Genomic DNA, 20,790 nt, shown 5'->3' on the forward strand with positions numbered 1-20,790 from the left:
TTCTGCAGTTTGAGACTGACACAAAAATGACAATCTGCCACCTCTTTGTTTTTTAAATATTAACGTTGTATTGGGATAGTATTTTTGGAGTAAAAACCTGTGGCACGAGAGGATAAGTGACATAAACAAAGGCAGCTGGGCTGCATGAAATAATGGAACAATAAGGCCCTTACAGCCGTTCTCATCACTCCAGTATGTTAATTAGCATTCTGTTGTGGCCGCAACACTGAAAACATGTAATCTGTATTGGTGTACTGTACAGCTGTGAACACACATTCTTTTTTGTTAGTCCCTAGAGTTGGCCTTGCCATTGGCATATGTGTGTGGGCCAAAAGTCAAACCATCATCACTAAAATACCACGCTATAGAAGCAAAAGAGATTTTCTTTTATTTATTTCCATCGTAACCTGTGATGTAATCTGGTTACACAGCTTCTGTCTGTCTGCTGATTTTTTTACCGTTTTGCATGTGTGTGTGTATATATATATATGTGTGTGTGAGTATGTGCATGTGAGCATGTGTCTGTGTGTGTGTGCAAAGGAGTGTGTGTATATAAGGCCAAACCAATAATCTGAAATAAGTGATTAGGAAGATAAAATGTGCTATAAATAAATAAAAGCTTTTTTCTCAATAGAATAGTTTCAAAAGTCCACCATGAGGAACATTACAGCTATATTTTCTTGTTGATGGGTAAAGCTAGTTCGATATTTTTATTCGTAACTTTATTAAAGAAAAATAGTTCAAAAATCATCAGTGCTTCAGTGAATTCAGCTGCACAGACATGGAATGCTTGCAATTTTTTTTTTTTTATTTTGATGCAAATGTGTAAAAAAAATCAGTGAAAGCAAAACAGAATAAATATGATTAAGGAAAAAAGTTTGCCATTTATACTCCCTTTGAAAAGAATTCATACTAAAGTCAGGATCTCAGCCTGCTGTGTCCATGTTAACCTTACTTGACCAGGGGTTAGAGGAGACCACCTAAGGATGATTTGGTCAGATGGAATTCATTCCCCATTTGAGGGGATCGGTATTTCTTTGTAGTGCTCCTGTAGTTTAAAGGCATGCTGACCTCTTCTAAGGCACACCTAGCAAAGCAGCCTACCTTTTGGATCATAAATTAGATTTAAAATTAAGAAATAAGATTTCTAGTATTTTCTCTTAAATGTACATTTACACAGCGAATATTCACTTGTCAAACCTGTTTGCTAGTCTCCATTTATTACTTCGTTGTGATGATCTCTGTACTCTCACACACACACAAAAAAGAGGTAGGAAAAATTTTTCTTAGAAAATAACTTGCAGTGCTCTTGGGTGAATACATCCTTTATCCATACTCAGATGATAAGAGTGAAGGCTTAGCTCATATTTCTGCACTAATCTACTTCAAACCTGATCTTGAAAAATTACCCTCATTGCACAAAGAAAATACAGCATTTAAGTCACCATGCTGATCAAATTTGGTTCTGCTTTTTGACTGTGGAGGGAACAAATTGTTTGGTGATTCTGTGATGTGAACCAGCGTCCACTAGGGAACTGAGTAAGTTTTTTGTTTAACCACTTTCTTTCTTTCCCAAGTAGATTGCAACTCTTTTAACGAGACAGATACATTATTATAATCTCATATGTGTATGCAAAGTATTGAAAGGTTAAAAAAAAAGTGCTTAATACTTTATATGGCTATTGATAGCATGATTTTAGAATAGAGAAACTAAATATTTAGATTTCACACTTGCATTACTGTTTTTATGGAAATAAAAATCAGAAACGCTGCTTAAAAATTAAATTTCTACAGAAATAAAATACAGGCTGTCAAAAGGGAATAAGAACAACAGCAAAAATGTTTGTAGCTGTCTCTGAATTTGTCTTTATAGTGGTAAAAGTATATAATTAATAGAAGAATTTTAGCTCCAGATGTGGCTATACTATAATAGAGCCTTATAAATGCTACAGAAAGAAAAATTGCTTGGAACGAATGAGAACCAAATCAAGAGCACACCTGGGTTTGACAAAGATTGCATTTACTGACTGCTGTGCTATCACATTACAGAGAAAGACCAAGTCTTTGGGAGCAGCTGTAGAGAAAGGCCTGGCAAATCTGCATGCAAATAGCAGCACATTGTTAACTTAATCAGATGCCGAGGAAAAGATGTGCCAGACCATGAGGATGATCTATAAACAAGTACAGAGTCCAGAGAGATTGTGAGGGCTAGGCAGATTAAAAAGGTATACCACAAGGGTTCTGTCCTTGGGTCAGATTCTCGTCTTTTATGTTGCCTGAAGGTTACTGCCATTCAAGCTAACTTATCACAGTGTTTGTTATAGCCCATTGTAGTAAATTTGTCAAATAGTACTCGGTTTGTTCTTTGCACGGATATAAATAATTGCATATTATTTTGGGAGTTTGGTAGCTCTTTGTTCCTTGGTGGTAGAGATACGGGTATTATTTTCTGAAGGAACAGTGTGTGATTTCATAACTCCCATTAAATAATATTACTGTATAAATGTCCCAGTGTAGTGAGATAAGAAATAGTGTGATACACCATATAAAGAGACAGACCTTCCATTAAAAGAAAATCTTTCTTATAAACCGAAGTGCCCTGACGAAAATCGTCTTGAGAAAGTTAAAGACACCTGCTCTTCATATCATTTATTAATATTAACGGGAATAGATGTTTAAAATCTTCTCTAAGTCTAATATCATAAAAAATAAAGAAGTAATACTATTTAATCACCCACAGCTTAATAGTGCCTTAGTTGTTTACTGCCATTGCACTAATTGCTCTGTACTAATGTGTTTTTGTGTGATTTCCAGTAGTGCTAAAAGAACTGAGATGCATAACCAATTAAATATAGTGTTTTTATGTTAAAAATATATCTGCTGTAGACTAGCAAATGAACAGTGGTGTTCTTTTAAAAACAAGAGAGAGTTGGCAGTTGCATAGCTGCAGAGTAATAGGTATTTTTCATTGCATCTTTTCCACAGTGACATTGGAGTAATCTTTATGAATAAGCAAACTGCAGAAAGCTGAGCATTTTATATTATGTTATGGGCCAGAATCTCCTCTCATACAGTTATAAATCAGGTATAACTTTAATAAAGACAGAGGATTTACACGCACCCAAAAGAGGTGGACTCATGCCTTTTGTTTCTGCAAATGGCTTTTCTTTTTTTGGAAATGTAACTTTTAAAATCTGAAATACAGATTCATCTCACACGACCATCCAAGCATAAATATTTCGGCTATACCTGCCATGTGGCAAACCGTGTACAGGGCCAGCTATGCCAGGCAGGCAACCAGGCCGAAGGAAGTGGTTTGGGTCCCTGGCTGTATCACAGGGAGCAGGACAGAAACGATGTTTGGAGACTTGTAGGAGAGGAAGCAACACCGTTTATATACTGTAGCGTACCCTGCCAGAGGGTTAATTGAGTAACGTTGTTGTTGGCTCCAGAAGGAGCTCGCTGCCTGAGACAGGGCACTGCAGTGGAGACTGCAAGGGTGAGCGAGGTGAGGGGAAAATGGACATAATAGCATTAATAATAATAATTAAAGACTAAGAGTAACAAAAGAATGCATAGCTAATACACCAGCCTCTTGCTTTTTATTACAAAATTAATATTCATATGAATGCTATCAGAGCTATTCAGTATTAAACTGGTAAGACAAAAGCCACATTGTAATATATTGTACAGTATATTACAAGATGTTTGTTTCTGTGGATTTTGACCAGCTGAAAACAAACTAACAGCACTACCAAATAGTCTGTTTCCAGGCCTTCAGCACAAGACCCTCAGTCAGCATAGGATCCCCCCCCAACCCACCAAGCAGGAGCGCTCTTCACTTTATATGGGGGGAGGTAATGAGATCAATTAGATCCTCATCCATTGAACTGTAGACAGCTGTTGGTGCATAATAATCATCATTAGAGATGGGTGAATGTGGGATACTTGATTTGCCAGACTACCCGCAGGTATTCTAAAAATGCCAGGCTTAACTCTTGAGTATTTGGAGTACTTGAGGCCAACATTTTCTCTGAAGTCTCTCCTGGGACTATTGGTCATAAAAGAAGGAAAAGGTACATCTGAGAGCAAGGAGAACTAGAAGGCTGCCAGGCTGTTTTTCAGGGCTGGAGGAAAGTTGAGCGGATAAACCCTGCCAGCTGCTGTGTAAGCACGGCCCTCTTCAAGGCCACATGGAGCTTGTCAGCAACTAACCCCAGCACTGCCCGCCATCCTGATTTCAAACCTCAGCAGCCATGCTCGGTAGCCAGTTTCTTGTTCTCTCTTTACGATAGTTTCATGGTAAGAGCTGCACCATTTTTAGGTTTGGGTGGATTCTCTCTCTGTCCATTCCATAGTTCAAATATTACCTGTTAACAAGGATCAGTCCCGTTCTGGTTGTATACCAACACAACCAGTTTGTGCGTTAATGAAGTTAGTCTGATTTTGACGTTGCTTTTTGGAAGATGGGTAATGTACCTTATCAGTATTGTGATTTGAGCCTTCAAACCACCAGTGGGCTTTATAATCACTACTAGTATGTCCAGAATATGCAGTCACTGTGTTGTGAGATCTGCATTGTTCCTGGTTATTAATTTCAGACTTTTCTTTGAAGCCTAAATAAATGCTTGTAGCCTTTGATACTTCTATGTTAAAAACATTATAAAACCCTCTTAACTGGTGTTGTTATTCATATACAACCTTGCAGCTCCATACGTTCTGCACTTTTAACCTTTATAATAATTCTTATAATTAAGAGTCCTTTTTTGAGGCAGTGGGTGCTGCCATTCCAGTAGAGTAAATACAATACATGTTACTACTGTTTAGTTTTGATTTGTTAGTGTAAGTAAACAATCCACTTATTTTGGTGGGCTTCCTTATTCGTTTATACTCCTTAAAATAGGTGTGAATTTCCAGTGTAAAATAATGGTATCTCCCTGGTTAGGTCATGATAGTATTTATGGGAGTTTAATAAAAACAGCTCAGCATTCATGGGATAGCAGGAATTAGAGTGAAAGCAAATATGTGCAAGAGATAAAGTGCATGTGAGAGGAGATCTTCCGAATCCTAATCCGAGTTTTTGACAGTGCTTCTGGCATATTTTTATGTCCTTTCCTGCTGTTGTCTGACATCTAGGTCTAAACCCATTCCTGATACCAGTGGGTGCATACATAAGCAACAGATTTGGCTCCGATTTGGAAAATAAGACTTAGGTACCCTGCAAGTTGCTGTGAGGATTAATTTATTAATGTTTGTACAACAGTCTGAATATATAAAGTGCTGTGTAAGTGTATAGTAGTATTAAGTTCCCATGCATCACTTGGGAAGATCCCGTGTATCCTCAGTATTGGTACAGACTGTGATTTTTGCTCTTATGGACTAGTAGAGCTTAGAAAGGAAGAAAAGGAAACAGATACTATGGTTCTAGCAACTGGTGAAATAAAGCAACTGGTAAAATGTGCTCTATTCTACATGCACACAGATAATATTTGGGTAGATGGTCACACAGTACCAGTGTGCAAATATTTATCTGTTTGCAAAGACAATCTCAGCTTTTATTGCCCAGTGCTGCAAACTATTATTCTTGTAAACACCACTGGATTTCTCATATGCATAAAGACTATTTTTAAGACTAAGGGTCTGTGGAAAAAGAATCTAACATCACTTTTTAGATTGAATTGACTATACTGGTTTTATGGCCTAGCATGTTTTTGGTAAATCAACTAGTTGATTGCACTTGGAGATTCATCTGCATAGTGGCCTTCCCTTAGATTTGCTTTCATGATGTGTGCAAGAACAAATTAAGCTTGTGCACTTAAAACATACTGAATATCTGAGACGATGGCTAGATAGCAGGTAATAGGAATCTCTTAGTTCTCTTTGATGGTTGCACTGTCATCATCAGTTTGGTTATAGCAGCTGCTCCTTTCTTGCCGGTTGGTTTTATTTCCTGTTCTCAAATAATCTCTCTCTTTCAGAGCAAGGTAAAGACAGTCATCTTCTTGAAAGCTGGTAAAATGGGGTGAGTGAAAGTGATGAAAGAAGACATCAAGCCAGACGTTCTCTCTGTCTGGCATGGCTGAACTAGGGTTCAGACACTACTTTAGAGATTTCACCATACTTTTCATTAGAGATGTATCAGTAATGAAGTATCATGAGATGGAACATCAGTGTCATCTGGGGAAGAGCCAACAATGAAAATGTGTTTTAGGCTGTGAAATTTCAATGCATTCGTTAATCAGAAGACATTTTACCTCTGTGATTCTGGATTATCCAGGCTGTTCTCAGCCTCAGTAGTGGAAGGCAGTGTGGAAGCCCCAAGAGTGCAGCAGCTGCCTGACAGGGGCTTTGTGCATGGTGTGAGCAGCTGAACCCTGACCTCAGCTCTGGACAAGTATGTGAAGATATTCTTCCTACTTTTGATTTTTAACTAATGCCTTGTTCTTAAAAAGTAATCATATTGTGTTTCGTGGAAATGAAAAGAGGAAGATCTACATGAGAGTCAGCAGGAGAATGTGAGATCCTGATGTTCACTTGTCTTCTCTCCAGTGCTGTTGTCTTTCAAATAGAATTTACTTTCCTTCAATTTTTTTTGATTCCTTCTTCTTACTGGGTGCCTAGCTGTAACCCTGAATAAATCTATCTGACAGGTGGCCCAGCACTGAGGTCCCAATATCACTTGGCAGTTATGCCTTGTAAGATGTAAAAGAACATTGTATAGGAAGATCAGCAATGTGCAGTCAACTCAAACAGTGCAGTGTTTCTCCTCCCCTCCCTATACCAAAAGTTATAACATCATGTTTTGGTCACAACAGTCAGCAATTAGTATGAACCAAGCAACATTATGGTTATAACTGGTTACAGGTTACAATTACAAAGGTTACCACTGTGAGGAAAATTAATTGGCAATATTTTCTTAATGTTTTTGCCAACTGCAAAAATTGAAAGAACAGAAGTTCTTTTATGTCCTTCCCCCATCACTCCAGCTCTTCCCAGATAATTCCAGTCATTCATCTCTCCAACTCAGAAGCATTTTAAATTAAGCTAAAGGGGGAGGTGATCATCACCAAGTAATTATAATTATAATCGGAAGCAAAACTTGAAATGCAGTCTCTCAAGGTGATGCAGTTATTCCTAGGTGTCAAAGCAAATCTCCCTCTTCTCCCTGCCCACTGTGTCCAGACATGGAGGGCAGCTGGAGTCTGACCCTAAAGTACAGTAATGTATTGTGGTAGTCTGCTGGTATCAGAAATGGAGCAGGATGGAAGCAATTGGGATCTCCCAGCGTCTAGACCAATTAACTCCATGTGTGTCCTAATGTCATCAGTTGTGATTGAAGCTGGCATTTTTGTGGTCCATACTGTCTGCTTTTCTGATGGGCAAAAAGGACCCATCTTGCGGCTGAATTAAGCTTCTCTCAGGTGGCATTCCAGTTTTTGAACATACGTTATTCTAAAGTAAAGCAGCATTAATAAAATACAAGATTGAGAGGTATGGCACGCCTTAAGTCAGAGCTTCAAACAGTACTGCTGTCCTGAACAAAGAATCTTGAATTTTGTGTTTAATTCATCTGCCTGTACAAAGATTGCATGGATGTGAAGTGTTCCATTGTACATAGATAACTCTCCATTGCAGAGGCTGAAGCCTTTTTTAGCACTAATGACCACATAAATAAAGCACTGAGATACATAATGTTTATAATCTTGACAGTCCACTGTGCAGCCTCCCTGTATTTTTTTGTAAGTAGCCTCTGTCGAGCACAACTACTACATACACCCATTTTTTTTTTTTTTAATACCATGACTAATGACTGTGGGGATGCAGCAGTAGAAGTCAAGTATAGTGTATGGGACTTCCAAACTTCTTCTGCTTCAGAATTGTTTAGTAAATGTCAAAGAAGCATAGTCTGTTGTAAACATACAAAATTGTATTAATAACTTTATTATTTTTTCCGATTATTTTGTTGCTGAGTGTGTTTCTGTTAGCAGAAGCACCCTGAACAGTATCATATGGCTTCCCATGTTGATCTGGGACTTGTAAGAGGCTAGATCATTATCACCCATCTTGTAAATGTTTTGTTCTACTTGTGGGTACTCGTTTGACTGTCTTCACTGTTCCTGAAGTTTCACACAGGTTGCACCAAGTAGTCTCTTAAAGATGCTGCTGGCACAATTTTTCATCTAGGCTTTCTTCCTACATGCAAAATAGATTTCTTTGCAGCATTCTGGTCAAACGAAAGCCGCTATCTAACCATGACCACTTCTATACTGCAATGCACTAAGTCCAAATTCTGTGCTCTCAGCAATCCCTGTAGTCCAAAGCAACGGGCATTTTTTTCTATAGCTGTGACATAGATAATGGATGGGAATTCAATCTTCACAGAAAGTGATGGCTCATTTTTCAAAGTTCTGATTAGAAAAATTTTGTGGATGACTGTTTTTGATGATGATTATTTTTGTAGATGGGTTATTTGCTATGCTCTTCAAGTGCTCCCCAGGCTTTGACTCCTGATGTTGTCCAGGCAATTGAGCTGGTTTACCATAGGCTGTTTAACTAGTCTTATGGGAGACTGTTCGCCTGCTCAGTCACCTAAATTGGTGTTAGTGTAGTGTGTGGAGTGGAAAGACTCCATTCAGTTAAGGCAGTATGTTCCAGACCAGGGATTTTACTTTTTTTTTGTTTGTTTGTTTTACATGGTTTCCCTATTTAGAAGCTGCTGTTGCTGGGTGACTGCTGGCATTCTGCTGGATAACTTCAGAACGCCATAGCCTGGCTGAATAGATCATGTCACAACTCTAAACATTAGAGGTAGAATTGCATCCGGTGTCTGTTGTTGGCTCTTGTTCTGTCAAGGCTAGAAAAATGCTAACTGATTTGATAAGCACTTAAAACGTCCTCTAAAACAGGAGCACAAAATAGGCTGGATTTGTACTCAGTGAGAGCTCTGTAATGGCAGAAGTGTGCGTGATCAGATATTCCTGACCTCTACCAATGGGCTATTGGCCCGTCTGCTACTCTGAGTTTTCGCTGTCATCAGCTGTGCTGCCAGGGTCTGCTCTAGCCAAGTCTTCTAAGCCATGGCCAGCTTGCTGGGAGCAGAGACCACTGGGCTCCTCAGTGCAGATTTCAAGCAGAATGGCAACTGGCGCAAAGCTCTTGCTTTGGCACCCTTCAGTCATCCAGGTTCTGTTCTTTATCCCCCTCTTCCCAGTTTTTCTCTTGCCTTGCCAGAGAAACGTGGCGCTAGCAGCATCTTCCATTCTGGGCAATTATCTTAGGTACTCTTTGCCAGAAGACCCAGAATTAGGGTTTTTCCTCAGATTAGTTCCAGAAAAGAATCTGAGGAAAGGGAGACAAGAGGATGGATTTGTCAGCTTTGGTGTTGGCACTCTTAGGGCCATGTTTGCTGGCTCATTTTTTCTACCTTGTGAGACTTTAGGGCAGTCCAACGAAGAATTAGTTTCCCTTGGGACTGCAATCCCTGTTGTATCGATGCAAATGGTTTGCTTCTCTCTGGAGAAGCCAAAAAATACTAGCAGTAGCTGCTTGCAACAGGTTTCTCCAAAAGCAAACTGGACGTGAAGACAGACTTTGGGCGTACCTCTTTTTTTCTGAAAGTTGTTTGTGAACAAAGGAAATGGAGAGCTTTTTGCTTTTGGCATAGTTCCCTGTTTAACTGTAGTGAAAAATCCAATTTGATCTGAGATCCTTGCACGGTCCCCTCAGAGCGACCTCCCAACACTGACAATTTTCTTGCCTGTAAAGTTTGTTCCCCCTAAACCTCGCTTCAGAGCTTGAAGCAGAAGTTGTAAATTTTTGCACAGTTTCTTTGGAAGACCAGAATTTGTAGCTAAGCATACATTTAGTGTGCTAAAGACACAGTCAACAACAGAAAAAGAAAAACGTACCTTCTTACTATCTTTGGACTATCTTAAAGAAAGCAATGAATTGTCCATTTTTCTCCTTCTCAGTTTTGGTAGGAAACCCTGAGCATTTAGAGTCCCTGGCTCCGGCTGTGAATAAGCACTACAGGTTCTCCCAGAAGGCTGCAGAGCCTTGGCTCTCAGCTCCCTGATTTGCCCCTGCAGTAGCTGCTTGAATTCTCTGCTGAAAGTGAGCACAATCCTATTAAATATTCTGCACAAGAAGGGGCGGGGGGGGGGGGGGGGGAAGGGGAGAAGGGGAGAAGGGGGTCCCTTTAAAAGCACTGGGTTAGTAGCAGCACAATTAGACTTTACTGTCTGTAGTTCCTACTATACCTCTGAAGCATTTGTATGGAATGGATGCTTCAAATTAAGTATGACCTGGTTGTCCAATCCCAATTACCTAAAGAATCCCTCAATTTGCTTAACAATTCCCTCACAGCTATTATGGCTCTGACTGATTGTCCCCAGGACTCTCTTAGGCTTACAGCTAATGTAATTGATTCTTCAGTAGTAGCCTGAAGGGCCATTTGGCTTCAACCATGGTCGGGAGATTTTTTTTTTTAAGCTAAGTTAAGAGAATGGTTATTTTTTACAGTGGTTCTGGTTTTGGAGGGTGAAGGTGGAGGAGCTGTGTCATCTGGACAGATCTTGGAATAATAGTCCCTGCCAGATGGGGAAGTATTTTCCTTGGGCTCTCAGTTAAATTGGCTTTGGGTGGAAGGTCTATGTAGACCTCAAACCCAAATTTGGGTGGGTATTTCTGAAAAAGAGCTGTAGTGAAGTCTTCATTCTGACATTTTCCTCTCTTTTTTTCCTCTTAGTCAAAATGGTAAGAATGCTTGGGTTTTTTTCTGTACCTGAATAAACATCAGTCATGATAGATGCACCATTTCAGTTGTGACAAAACTATCAATCCTCAAATGGTCTAATTCAGAAGGACTGTGAACAAGGGTTGATTATTATCTTATGGAAGAGGTCTTTGACACTGTTAAGTGGATCATCTTTTCATGATCAAGGACTGGATTATAAAATTCAGTAGACTGAGTTAGCAAATCTACATTAGCGAGGGCGCTCATCACATCTCTTGCTATCATGCTGGGTTCTTACATCCTAAGTTGTGTTGTAACTTTTTTGGACACTCTTACTTTTCACTGGGAAAAACTGGATAGCTGCAATCACAAAATTCCATCTAAATAATTTCCACCCCATCCCCCTTTTTTTTTTCCACCAAATCCCACAAAACCATAACTAAAACACCCAGTGGAAGTATAGCAGGAGATCAGTTTAAAACAGATAAAAGGAAATAATTCTTGTCACAGTGAGTAGGGAACTTCTGGAACTTGCTGCCAAGGGAATTTGTAGGGGCAGATAGCATCAGCTGGCTCAGAAAGGGATTAGATGAATTCATGGAAAACAGCTCAATAAACAGATAATAATAAACAGGTCAATAAAAAACTAAAAAAATGCTATAGTTTTGAGTCATGAAGGGCATAACTTCCTACGTATCTAGAACCTTAGAATTAAGGTGCTTAGACGCTACCTTGCTGAGAATGATAAAGAGATGCTCAGAATTTCTTTTTCAAAGGCATAACTGGTATTTCTCAGCTTCTCAGTTCCTGCTGGCCAGGCTGATGAAAAAAAGTTCAGGGGTTTACATCACAGGTAAACTAGTGCCCCCTCCTTTTTTCATATCTCTAATTTCCTATGGAAAGAAGGACATACTTTATCTGGGAAATGGGAAAGAACAGCTATTTGATTAGTTAGCTATGAGAAGGAGGGAGGAAGAGAAAGGGAACTGGAGTCTGCCTGAACACAGGAGTTGAAGTGAAAGCTTACCATGAGTTGCTTTTCTACCTGAAATCCATAAGGAAAGAAATTACTTCATTAATGGGGGTTCTTAAAGGAGTGGTTCACTACAAATGTTACTGAGTTTGGATCTCTACAGCTCTGGCAGTCTGTAAGAATGCTAGATTCTCAAAAATATCTTCAGGTCCAGAACTGTACGTAAACTCTTACCAAGACAGACTAGGACCTTACTGGGCAATGGGAGGACCCCACTGCAGTATTAGTGCTCAGACACAAAAGACTCCCTCTGCATCCCCCACCCCCCCCCCCACCCCAACCACCCCCCCCCCCCAAAAAAAAGAATGCTGGGCAGAGTATATGTTGTCTATATTGCTTAATGCATTTTAAAAAGATTATGTCAACATTAATTACTAAAATGATGTACTTGCCAACAGAATAATGCACAATATTCCCCACCTCGCTTCCATGTGCAGTCCATTAATTAATGACTTTACAAAATGAACCTTGTAAGTAACAATTTAGTTTTGATTCCTGTAAAATATGATTTTGAAAAAAGTGCTCATGGTGAAGCAGTAGAAATGCCAGCTGCCCTTTGGTGAAACAGTCAGTATAGTTTGGATTACAGAACACTATTTTTCCTGCACAAGGTAAAGGAATACTGTCTAAAAGTTAGGTTATCTGTGTTGGCTTCTCACAGAAAAGGCATAAGGATCTTGAGAGGATTTCATTCTGTTTAAAGACAGGTGTGTAATTTAGGTAGATGAGATGCTGGAACAGCTGCAAATAGGTGAGATAGATCCTGTCCTAAAAAAAAGACTAGAATAAAACCAGAAAGTTCAGGTCATATCCTGTGCCAGACCATATCATAGTCTGGCAGAGAAATGGCTCCAGCCAATGCTAGCAGCATTTGTTTACAAGTTACATTTTCCTCATCCATTGTTCTGTACCTGCAAAGTGACTGCATCTGCTTGAGATTTCAAGTGTATTGAACAAACTTGTCTATTTCCTGATTGAAAATTCACTTTGATTCCCTCTTTAGCTGGTGAAACAGAACTTACTCTTGCAATTAATGGTCTATAACATACCAATGACCACTGATGCTCTACCTTATAGAAACATTAAATATGATAGTTTTTTCTGGTTAGAGACATCTCTCACAAGCAGTGCTAATGTTTTGCATCTTAATTTAAGAAGGTATTTCAGCCTGTGCTTAAGTTTAGGCAAATTCATAAGTTTAATGCACAGCTGCAGAGTGGAAGTCAACGAGTATTCAGTGAGGAAACAGTACCAATATTAATGTGGCCACTGTGTGAATTCTGCTTGGTTATTCCAAAATTTTTTCATTGTAAATGCTTATTAAACTATCTCCCTTCCTGTGTAGGAAGTCTTCCAAATGAATTGGTATCTCTTGACCTTTGAAAGCACCCCTTAGGTATCCCAAAGAGGTCCCCAAGAGGGAAAATGTTATTCAGGATACATAGGAACTATCATCTGAATGCTATGGAAGATCCTAGACAATAAGTAGAAGGCCCAATAATAATGTTGAAGGTGGATGATAAATAGGAATTATTATGGGAACTTTCTGAGGAAAAGTGTGTATTTTGATTGTGATCATTGTAGTTGCGTAATGAAATTAACAACTGACAAAAAGGAAAAACGTGTAAGTTTTGTTTACAAACATTTTTCCCAAGTTTTTAGTTGTTGTTGTTGTTTGTATTGCAAACTTCTGGATCTATCTAAGCTTCCCATATATTTTTCCTTCATTTAGGGAACATGCAGACCTGACTGCAGACTGAGTTATAAAATAAATGTGTTTTATGTTCATTTTGCAGGTATGTTACTTCTCATTATTATATAGTTTGTGATTTGAATAGACATGTCTACAGCTGAACAAAAGTATTTAGCACGTTCAGTATGTCCAGGTTGGAAGACTTAAAATTAGCCATACCAGTTTTTCACTGGTATGTGTGGATGCTTGTTTTGTAACCAGTGCACTTTCTCTGCAGAGAAAAAGATTCTGTTGAGAGTGTGTAGTGTGTGTCCCCTCCTGTGTGCACAGTGCATTGTATTTGCTCCCTGCTCCTGTTTGACGAGATGCATGCTTACCTACAACAGAAAGCAGATTCATCAGTCTGAACCCAATCTTAGCTTGCTGTATAAAGCAAATCAAAGATAAAGCAAAGGTTTTTCAATATTAGTTTTAGTCTCTTAAAAAAAAAAGGAAAATAATTATAATTAGGAATAATTCCAGTGCATTGTTGTTTTGTTACTGTTTTTTCTCTGTCTTGTATCGCTGTGTGCTCTAATCAACTCCTTTCTGTTGCTCTGATGTATCCCAAAATGCATTGAGTTGATGGTGACAGTGCCACCAGTGGAAGAGCATTGCACTCTCAGGGAAATAATGCATGAAGAGCTGGAAACTCCTGGGGATATTTTTTTCCATTTGAATTTTTATTTTCATTCATGAAACCTGATAGAGCCAGTCAGTAATATGTAAGGTAGGACTCCCTGTTCTCCCTATATTCCAACTTCATGCTCGAGTAGCACTAGAGAGAAGTTTTTTTGAGCAGGAAAAAGAAGGGTGAAAACCTTGCCAATCTGTTAAGAGTAAGAGAGAGAAACTCTAGAACAGTGTGTTGCTGTAGTTAAATGGTGTGTGGCTTATAGTGAAATTACACGTGGGTGAATTTTTTCTTCAAAATGTTTTGTAAGTCATACGTTACAGTAAAGTGTTGTTTGGTTTTAGTTCAGATTGTTTTCAGCTATTGAAATTTTGCAGGGAAAAAAGGTTTAACTATAAACACCCACCTTGATTTGTGTGTTCTGTGTTAAAGGCTGCAATGAAAGATAAAGGGTAAGGGTAAATTGAATCTTTTCCTGTATATGTGGTTGTCATTTGCATCAATAAGCTCCACATATCTATGGATTCAAGTTCCACCCTGAGATCCTTATATGGGTATAAATGTTTGTCACTGATTCAGCATGGGCTTGGACCAAAATTCATGAAGGTTATTGGAAAGACTGTCACCAAGTTGGTTTTGGATTGGGTCTGTTATGTGATTGGTAAAACTTTTATCTCCCACTAAGTCTTGGTATCTCTGCATATTGTGGAGTTTGGTCGCTTTGTGATTTTTAGTACTTATTTTTGCCAGCCCATACCCTGTTGCACATTTGGTGAGACTTCCATGGCAAATAGGCTCTAGGGTAAAGTCTTGCAGCTCTCCATGAAAAATTTAACACAGGTGTTTTAATGAAAATCTGGCAAAACAAATTGCAGTTTGAAATATCTGATTTTCTGAACCCTGGTGAAAGACCACAGAACCTAGCAATAAATACTGATCCCATACCCAGATTACCAATTATTAGCTGCTGTATCTGTCTTTGTAGTAGTTCCTGCCTCACAGCACGCGAGAAGCAATGAATTAGTTTAGCCCTAATGAAACCAGTGAAATATGTCTTTCACTGAAAGCTGTACTAAGTTTACATCACATTTGCCAAGAGCATGTATACTAAAAATTACTGTGAATCGGTTAACTTGTGCTAACATGTTACTCTGCGATAAGTTGTTGCGAACCAATTTTCTGATCTTCTGTATCTGTGAATGTTATGCTGAATTTAACTTGACTTTAGATGGTTATATTTGAGATGAAGGAATTCAGTCTCTTGCTGTTTGTTATTAGCTATAGGACCTTGAATGAGATCAGAGCTCCACTGTGCTAGCAGTAGTGCAGCCAGAGTCTTGGGGTGTTACTGAAGTAACGTCATCATTTTGATTTAAAGAATTGAGTTAAAATTTAAAAAAAAAAAAAAAAAAAAAAAAAAAGTTGAGGCTGACTACAATGCTGGTAGGGAAATTATGAGAAGCTGGTTTTTAGAGATGAAAGCGAGGGCAGAATACAGACACTCTTATAGGACAAATTGTCCAGTGGACAAAACAAGTCCAGTTCCCTACATCATTGCATTTTGTCTCAAGAAAAGTTGTCTGTTCAGGGAGGATTTTGTGGTACCAGCTCATTCCCAGTTAGTTCAGGTATTTGAAAACAGTCACATTAAAATAGATTTTTCCTCATTTCTCTTTTCTTAAAAACTTTGTAACTGTTATGTTCATTACAAGTTTTGCAAGAGATCTGAAAGTCATCTGTGCTTCTCTGACAGTCAAGAATTTTTTAAAGATGTGGAAGCAAAATACGTATTGTAAGAGGAAGCATGAAAACTTGTGTACTTTGGGACACAGGTGATTTTTTTCCTTTGCTTTTTTTTTATTCTTGGCTAAGAAATTTACTTGTTTAAGAAATGAAGTTGTATAATAAAAGACACATATTAGTAGTGTTAGAAGTAAAACATGTTTTCCTCATACATTGGCAGAATTATTCAAGATCAGTTGACTCTTCTGTAAATATGGCCTTAAGGACAGGAGTGCCTTGGTTTCACTGCTATACAAATGCCATTTGTGTAAGTTCAAATTGTCCAGGTCCAGTTTTCAAACCCAACCAACTTTTTAGCAGCATTTAAAACTTTATAGTTGCATTGGGTTGGTGCTGATATTTGGGGTCCCTATTTTTTACATTTCTATTTGAAATTATTAGCTCTGTTCGTATTTTCTGTGAAAGATACAATTGAGCATGACCAAATCTTCATGTGGCTAAAATTCTGTATTTTGTAGAATAGCAGAGAGTCACTTTCTTCCAGCCTCTTCATCAGAAGACATGAGAGTTTAACTTCATCAAAGTAGGGCATTTAGAAATAGATGAATTAAAACTTTTCTTTCCCCCCCTTTTTTTTAATACAAAACTGCTGTAATTCTAACGAAATGTAGAAAAGTGCTTTTCATGCAAGAAAGTATGGCTCTCAAGTGAGAGTCCACTTTTGTGGTGGTTTTTTTTTCGCTTGTTTTAGTACTGGGGGAAAAAAATACAGGATTATTTTTGAGGCTAGAGAAAGACTTACTCCTGAACAGCAGCAGGAGATGCTTTTCTCCCAGCTGGACAGTGTGCTGACCAGTCGGTTGTGTCTCAGCCTGGGAATGAGGAGGATCCTCCTCAACCAGTCAGAATGGGGGTCAAGGATCTGCAGAGCACCTTGCAGTGTCCCGCGCTGCTTTCTGCCTCAGCGCAAGGTGCTGGTCAACATGCTCACAACGGTGATTCACTTTGGGTTACCCATTTGGTAGAGCTTTGGTTGTACTATAAATTGAGCCAGACATAATTTTTGAGAAATCTAACAATAACAGCCTACCAGATTCCTGAGAATAATAGCAGTGACCAGCTGTGCAGGTCAGAGTAGCTGTAAGTGTGCATTCGTGAGGACTTCGTCTCTCCTTTGAGAATTTCAGACAGAAGCTTCTATTAAAGTGCAAAGTATTGTTATTATCTTTGTCCTTTATACATATTTAAATAGTACATGATAATCATCTCAGTGAACTCTTAACTATTCATAAAGGTGGCTGTCAGTTAGAGGCCTGAACCAGTACTCCAGATCCAAATATTTAAAATGACAGATCATGTTGTAACTTTGAGAATTATTCATAACCTTTGTGGAGGAGGAGTTTCCTTTTAAAAGACGGGTTTTGTAGATGAGTCGTAAGTGGGGGATTTAATTGTTCTGTTGGGGTAATGATATCCACGAATGGTGAAGAAACTTTGCCAATTGAAAGCTGTCTTTGGAGATTTACCTGAGAGAAGAACAGGAGGCAGGGAAGGTGGAAGGTGGTTGAACCCTTTACCTTCATCCTGCCTGGTGTAGCATCACCTGGTCATATGGCACAGGGAGTCCCTACAGCTGCCTCCAGGTTACAGTTTCAGGTACCTGTGTGCTGCCCCCACCTTCCCCTGAAAAAGAGGTCAAGGAAGTATATGAAATTAAACTTGGGTAGAGACATGGTTTCTCTGAACCATGAAAGTTTGGAGAACTTCATACTGGTATACTTTGTAGCTTGGTAGTCAGAGCAACTACCTAGTTAGCACAAAAATTCAGGTTGGAGTCTCCAGGTTGAATGTAATGAAATGGACATTTTAAAACACAAATTTCCCAGTCTCCAGGGACTTGCCAAATACACCTTCCTCTTGGGCTGTCGGCTGTTCTTTGCCCACTTTTTCTTCTCTTTGACTTTAACCAGAGTTTACTGGACCTAAAAAAAAAAAAAAAAAAACCCAAACACACCTTTCCCACTAAAAATTTAATCAGAAGTAGCATGCACTGACACTCTGTGCAAGAGGTGTCTAGTCTTGGCCTGCTGCTTATCAGCTGTGAGCTCAAAGCCACGTGCTTCTTGGTGCGCAGCAATTACACGTAGGCAATCAGAAACGCCAACAGCCTCGTGTGGAAGGGGCAGAGCGGAGGCAGAAATGTGGGCAGCACCTTTCCTTCTGTAAGCACATCATGCAGGACTGTGGGGTCTCTGCACGTTTTCCCAAGGGTTTGCCAGAGTGAGAGCGTTGCCTGCTTTCACGCGCGGCTGCCTCCCCTGTGGTGCTCAGCAGGCCTTGCCAGCACAGGAAGGAGCAGTCTGTGCTTCCATGCACCAACGGGCCTGCATCCTTCCTGGAGAATTTCATTCGTGCTGATTGAGGGAGATACTGTACCCTTTCCTTTAGTTTGTTTTACCCTCTTGGTATGCAGAGTATTCTTTGTTAATCTTCCTTATTTATTTAAATGTTAATTGGTCCTTGTTAATTTGGTTTTCTGTGCTGAAAGCCAAGGTCAACAATGAGTCCTTCCATGTTAGCTCTTAGCGTGATTACGAGGTAGTGTAATGTGTCTTGGAAAAAAGTAACAAGAAGCCTTCCCCCTGTTTCTAATGTAACCTTTGTGTTAGGTAGAGGTTTGAAGGTTGAAAGAGAGAGAGAAAATGTATGTTCAACGCAGACTGAAGGGTCTTATTGATTGAAAGGGACTGTTAAATTAAAAGACAGTTGTTTTGAAAGCAAAATATCACTTGACCCCGAAGAGACAGGCAATTGCAGCCCTGGGGTTAGGTATAACAACAGCACTGGGTTTGGTATGGGAATGCTAACAGTAGACCTGAAAACCAGATTTTTTTTCCTTTCACTTCACTGTTTGTATATGCAACTTTCAAACTGCTGCTTTTGTTACTCTTAAGAGCAATATCTTCTGCGAACACCCTTCTTTTTGGCTGGAATGGCCATTTTATGAGATAAAAGTAAGATTTTTTTTTTTCCTAAAACAGATTCTGTTCCATGGGGCAAAACAAACAGAGCTATCATAACACTTTAAATAGTAATCAAATATGTTTTTCTGTTTGCATTCAAAAGGGTGGAAAGGTAACTTGACAAGATGAAAGAAGGAACCAGATTTGTGTATCCCCCCCTTCCCCAGTAACAGGTATAGAGTTTTAGAAAAGACTTCAAGGCAAAAAGAAAAAAGCATAGAATATACTGTTATGGTGTTATTTTTGTCTTTCATTTTTATGACAACTTATTTGTACTTAAAGGAATCTTTCCAAAGAGTTAAGAAGCATCATTAAATAAAGACTGTGAAATGTGCAATATGGCTTATTTATTTAAATGTTAATTGGTCCAACGAACACTTCTAATTAGCTCTATATTTGCTTAGCAAAAAGTTTTACAAATTCCAATTGTGAAAAGCAGCTATTTTGAGCTGGTAAGCATGTTGCAGAATCAGCTATGATTTTTCTATAGTTCTCAGCCCTTGAAGGCACAATTTAATTTTTCATGTATGCATACTAGCAACGGTAAACACTTGCGAGTGTAAAGAACCTTCTTTAATTAGCTGCACAACAATTAAAGGATTCACAAACTAAATTGAACCCTGTCTCTGTGCTTACTAGCTGAATTCTACCACCTGTCACAACAGCACTTTGTTCAATCTGTTATGCAAAATCATTATAGCAATATAGCTGAGGAAAAAAAAAGAGAAAACAGCAATTATTTCTTACTTTTCTCTTGAATGGGTTATTTTGGGTTATACTGATGTCAGGTTCATTGAAGCTAACCTTTTGAAATCCGTAACAGCATAATACTTATATGGCAGGCTTAGAATAGCTAGAAGACTATTTTGTTTTACCCTTTTAAGAGCAAGTGAGGCACATCCTTAAAGTACACAACTTTCTCTGATCATCTGGAGGAAAAAAACACCAAAACTGTGCTAACTCCTGCAGCAGCCTGTTATTTCTCTTTGTCAGACAAAAAAAAAATGACCAACATCTAATAGTACAACATACTCTTTTATTATTAAAGCTTGTAAACCAATGTGAAAACTAATTTTAAAAACTACTGGTTTCCTAGAGTGGGGAGAGATGCGCTTTTAGCTTACCTGTTCTGGCTTCTGACACTGTGATTATTCTTCAGCTCTTGAAAATGTAATAGCAGATAAATACAAACTTGAAAATACTGATTTATGTGCTAACTTTATTTTTCCTTCAGACAGAAGTGGTTGAAAATGAAGTTTTGTATCTTTGCAGAAGAGCCTCATCTTCTCTTTCATTTCGATTGCACCCATTCTCTTAAGCGAGCACAAAGGGCCAGATGCAGAAATGCATTGGGAGTCCTGATTTTTACCCCAGTTGATAGGAGTCAGGCTCCTAACTGCTTCTGGAGACCTGGCTCAAGGTGTACCAAACCAGAAGCATCATTTAACCCACTCTGTTTCTCGGCAGGGTGGTGGCCCAGTTAGCCTCCCAGTTCAGTAGTCTTCCTATTGATTTTGTGTTGGATGTCATAGGATGGAATAGATGGAAGCCTGACACTCGTTCACAGCAGTGTGAAAGGCCAACTGCTGGAGGAGAGCTGAGTGCTGAGGAGGAGGGGGGCATGGGGCAAGAAGGATGAGGGCCCACAGCAGTGCCTTTGGCTACCTGCCCAGCTGCTCCTTATTCCAGCTTCTTGCAGGGAGTGATCAGCTGCACCTCGGTGCTCTGACAACGTGTTTCTGATGCTGGTTAAAATTCCCCGTGAAACCAGTAGTGGGTTTTTGCTGTGTGAGGAGTATGAGGCTGCATTTAGTGAGGAAGACCTGTTTACATTTCTCTTTATTCTGCTGTGACAGCTGACAGGAATGTGTGCTTCACTGCCAGCTTTCA

This window comes from Pelecanus crispus, chromosome 8 (assembly GCF_030463565.1).
Source record: "Pelecanus crispus isolate bPelCri1 chromosome 8, bPelCri1.pri, whole genome shotgun sequence".
Lineage (NCBI taxonomy): Eukaryota > Metazoa > Chordata > Aves > Pelecaniformes > Pelecanidae > Pelecanus > Pelecanus crispus.